The sequence below is a fragment of the Macrobrachium nipponense genome, chromosome 30, assembly GCF_015104395.2.
Source record: "Macrobrachium nipponense isolate FS-2020 chromosome 30, ASM1510439v2, whole genome shotgun sequence".
NCBI lineage: Eukaryota > Metazoa > Arthropoda > Malacostraca > Decapoda > Palaemonidae > Macrobrachium > Macrobrachium nipponense.
In genome coordinates, this window is record NC_087218.1 from 35952011 (window position 1) to 35957010 (window position 5000).

General features: G+C 37.8%; 1 protein-coding gene across 2 annotated transcripts in view; it reads left to right on the forward strand.

The window, feature by feature from the left end:
- Window positions 1–2905: 2905 nt before the first annotated feature.
- The window catches only part of LOC135202438 (nucleoprotein TPR-like), a 114984-nt gene continuing 112889 nt past the window's right edge, over window positions 2906–5000 (forward strand). For both annotated transcript variants that reach the window (XM_064231833.1, XM_064231834.1), the window contains exon 1: window positions 2906–3048. The gene's annotated coding sequence lies outside the window, so the exon portion shown is untranslated. The remainder of the gene's footprint in view (window positions 3049–5000) is intronic.

Below are 5000 nucleotides of genomic sequence, written 5' to 3' on the forward strand. Positions count from 1 at the left end.
TTATTATTCTATGATAAAAATGCGCAGTTATATAATTAACTATATATTCTATTAAATGACAAAAGCAATGACTTTCGAACACCATTCAATTAATGTTATTATTATTATTATTATTATTATTATTATTATTATTATTATATTATTATATTATTATTATTATTATTATTGTGTAATAAATATCCACAATTATATACTAAATAATATTGCTAAGTAAACAGTTTACTACGTAATTGTGAATTTACGTTACACAATCTTTTATCAGTTATATGGGGTTAAAGTTTGAAAACTGCTGCATTGTATATTTGCTTTAAACTGTCATGATGGGCTTAAACTTTAAAAAAAAAAGCTACGTAATATCATCATTATATTTACTTTTAACTGTCATTATAAAAACATTCAATTACACATGATTATAATGTTTTCTATAGACATCTGTAGGTGAACTTATCAACAGCACGTTTGTCCTCCAATCGTTTAGAGCCACTCTTGTTTCTATACTGGAATTCATTAGCAAGCGTCCTACGTGTTATAGTAGATTCACATCAACTGTGCATTTGATGTTTAGGCCAGTCCCTTAGGACGCTCCTGATTGGTTGTTGATAAGCCAATTTCAGGGCTGAGTTTCCAGCCCTGTGATTGGCTTATCAGGAGCGTCGTAAGGGACTGGCCTAGACACCAAATGCACGGTTGATGTGAATCTATTATAGTACACCTTCCTCCATATACTGTCTTTACTTCATTTTTTGGCATTTATTTTCCTCTTGTTTCCTTTGTTATTCATTGTTCTCCCATCATCACCGATCTCACTTTTTGTTATTCTTACTACGTGATCAAACCACTTCAATTTTCGTTGATTCTTTTCACTCGCGCATTTTTTTTCTCAAAATCACATTTTCGCGCCTTCATTTTTAATTCTTTATGTTTTTTGTACCGTTTATGCATCCTGGAAATTAAATCATTCTATTTATTTATTGCATTTTCATTCCGTGAAAAACATGCTTAATAAGCTTCGTTAAAATTGGCACCATTTGACTATCCCAATATGTTTTCAATATGAAAATCTGCATAGTGGCTAAATCTATATATATATATATAATATAATATATATATATATATATATAATATATATATATATATATATATATATATTGTTTTTACTTTATGTCTACAGAGAATTAACAAACCCACTACGTTTAGTTAAAACTGACTCCATGTGACGATCCTGATATATTACTATATATTGTATATTATATATATAATGGCGCTTATGCATTTTGCATTTCCTCCGAAACCACCCATGGTCAGAGGAATGTAAGCGCATGCATATAATAGTGTTCGTGCGTGTTACCATTCCTAAAACGTTGGTACTTAATCTTCGACTAAATCTTTCTTATTTCCCAAATTTCTCGGTACTTTAATCAACCGATTGAATTTACCTGTCCTTTCGCACCCAGCGAGAATGAGGGAATCCCACCTTTCTGCCTTCATGCGCACCTTTGCCTTCATGTGTTTGTTTCTGCCTGTTCTTGGCAAGGTGACATTTCGCGAATTCCTCCTTTTACTTTCGGGTCCTCCTCCGCTGTGCAGAATGTAGCAATAGCAGCAGCAGCAGCAGCAGCAGCCCGACTGATGTCTCCAGCATCACTAGGGGTAGGGTGAAAGATGCTGCTGACAGGTCGCGAGATAAATTAGCGTTTTTGTCAGATCGGTCATGGGTGAAGTGTTGGGACAATTGGGTGTTCATGTGTTTCATGTATTCGCATGTCTAAGTATATATTTTTATTTTTTTTATTTGATAGTTTTGGGTGTTGATGCTCATTTGTTCAGACGTCAGCCTTGCTTGTTTTGGAACGGTTCAGACTCGGCCTTTATTTTTCCCGCCAAGTCTTCTGAAACGTCTTGTCATCGGGATACCAGGTGTGTTTCCCCCCGGCAAGAATCCGCTCACGTAACGAATCTCCAAATCCTTTTCTTGTATTGGGACTTTTCCTGAAGTATAACTCTTCCTAACTCCGACTAAAACCGAATGATTCATCCACAGCGTCCGGATTCGTAAAAGAATTTTAATTTCCCCTTCTCGATGAGGTCTTTCTTCTTCCATGACACCTGAGTGCCGTCGCGTACGCAAACGGTACATAGACGGAAAGCTCTTCGTTCTGACATTTCGAGGGATTCTATGAAACCTGAATTCTCGTCTGTGGCGATGTTATTGAGAATGAACCTCGCAAATTCTTTGTTGTTTTACCATTGTGATATTTCCACTTTCATTTCGTAATGAATGCGTTTTCACCCTAATCTTTTATCCCACACTAAACAATTATATATATAATATATATATATATATATATATATATATATATATATATATATATATATCTATATGTATATATATATATATATATATATATATATATATATATATATATGTATACACACACATATATATCCCTTTCTACCTATGTATTGCATGAGACTTACCTCTCAGTAATACTTTGAAATACACAGATAGATTGTCAAGTGTACGATACAAGGAATTACCTTTGAAGGCTAAAAAAAGTATATACTAGAGGTGGCCTGAACAGATCTCCCCACGGATGCAAGTGGTATCGAAACTCTATGTAATATTTAGTCATGAGGCAGAAGGGCTGGTGGCTGCCTGGTTTTGGGTGGGGGGGAGGGCTTCCTACCCAGGGAGATTTGGGCACCGCCAGAGGCAGGGGAAGGAGAGGCGTGGCTTAGAAAAATCTCCTGACGATGATGGGCGCGAGGGCCGCTTGCAGAAGGGCCCGGGGAAAGGGGGCTGTCTATCTCCTTCCCTCCACCCCCCCAAACCCCACAACCCCCAGCCTCCTATAACAGCGCCTATTGGTTGTTTCTGTGCATGTGTCACTGGTCACGTGTTCAGGGAAGCGGCGGTATATAAAGAGGGTCAATTAGGAGGTCGCGATAGTATTTGCTTGTGGTTCGGAGGGGAAACAGTGTCTCGCGCGCGAGCGAGCGCGTGGAATTTGCGTTACTTCGATCGAGGAATGCGTAGGAGTTGTACAGGTGCGTAATCTGTCGTTAAGCTCTTTGCAGGCGTTTTGGTGCTTGATCAGCTTTGCAATTGTTGCGTTCAGTAGATCCGCTTTTGCAGGTGCGTTCAATTGGCCTTCTGCTTTTGCGGGCTCGTTCTACTGATCGAGTACTGTTTACGTTTGAGGGATTCTGTGACGAATGAAAGACCCCCAGACCGTTTAAGTCACGTGACCCGTAACGTCAGTGTTGTGAGTTGCGAAAATTGCGGTTTTTCAAATGATGATAATGGTGATGATGACATGATAACTACAGATTCTTCTTTTTCAATTTTATTTCGCTCGATTGACTGAAATATCATCGTTGCTTTTCATGGATTTCACTTTTATTTTTTTTATTTTTTTTTTATTTTTTTTTTCAGTGACTGATGACTACTAGGCAGCTTTTGTTCACAAACTATGGGTTGTGTCGTAGCCTTAAGACCATGGTTTTGCCTATCTGTTTTCAGGGCTTATTAGTGTATCTATACCCATCTACTTATTCCTATCTATTTTATTTGTTTTTAAGTTATACGTTTTTAAAGAATGTATATAAAATAGCTTTCTATATATATATATATATATATATATATATATATATATTGAATGAAAGTATGTATGTTATAAAATACACATATTGGATATATATGTATATATAATATATATTATATATATAATATATATGTAATGAAAAAACTATGTATGTATAAATACACATATGTGTATATATTATCTATATATATATATATATATATATTATATATATATATATTATGAATAAATGTATGTAATGTATAATACACATGTAGTGTGTATAAATATATATATATATATATATATATAATATTATATATATATATATATAGATGGAGATAGATAGATAGATAGATAGATAGACAGATAGATAGATAGATATTACCTTGAGACTCCATCGCTATTTAACCTGAGTCACCTTTAACAAAAGCGTAGGCACCAACACCAACCTCTTTTCCTTGGTGGCCCACGCGAATTTTGACAAGCAGCTGCTCTGTGTTTGTGTGTGAGTGAGTGTGTGTGTGTGTGTGTTTGTTTGAGTGTGCGTGTGGAGAGGAAGGTTCTATCCACACAAACAGCTGTTTCGGGAATGACAGTTGCCGCTTTGTTTACTCTCTTGCGCCTTATCTTTGTTTTTTTTTTCTTTTGTTTTTTTTCTTAAGAGAGTTGGAGCGCTTTCATGTTGTATAGCGCGTAGAGTGTTTAGACCTTATATTGTATTTTGCTATAATAATAATAATAATAATATATATCTCTCTCTCTCTCTCTGATCCACAGGACATTATCAAGCGATAACTGCTGAGGGACTGAATTCCAGTGGTTGTTGTTGTTTTTGATTAAGCTGACCTTGTGTCAGCACGGGCTCTTGCTCACAGAGCAGCCCGTAAAGGTTTCCAGTGTTGTTGTTTAAGATTAAGCTGGCCTTGTGCCAGCACGGGCTCTTGCTCACAGAGCAGCCCGTAATCCAGTGGCGAGTCCATCTCCTTATATCGTGATTTTGCGGGCTCATGAGTACGGTCAGAGCACCTTTCCGGCAGGTCGGGTTTTCATTGGTTCCTGGGAAGGTGACTCATACGGCGGGCGTTTATGAGTCTTGCAGACCCCCTCAGGTGGGGGGTATCACCGGGAGCCTCTTGATTGGCTTCTACCTGAGTGACGTCACCCCTTGTATTATTCTCATGTCCGGTGTACGTTTCATGCGCGCTGGTACTTTCGTTGGCGGGGGAGGGATGGTCCTCCTCACACACGTTGGTATCAGGAACGCTTCTTGGGTGGTATTAAGGGGAGGCTTTTGCTCGAGGACGAGCTGCGCCTCTAGGAGACGCAGACATCGTGGGTCAGGTGCTCTCCCGATGATCTTAATATTCCTGACGATGTCGTCTCTCGTGATGTTTCTCTGGTGTACTGGAATTG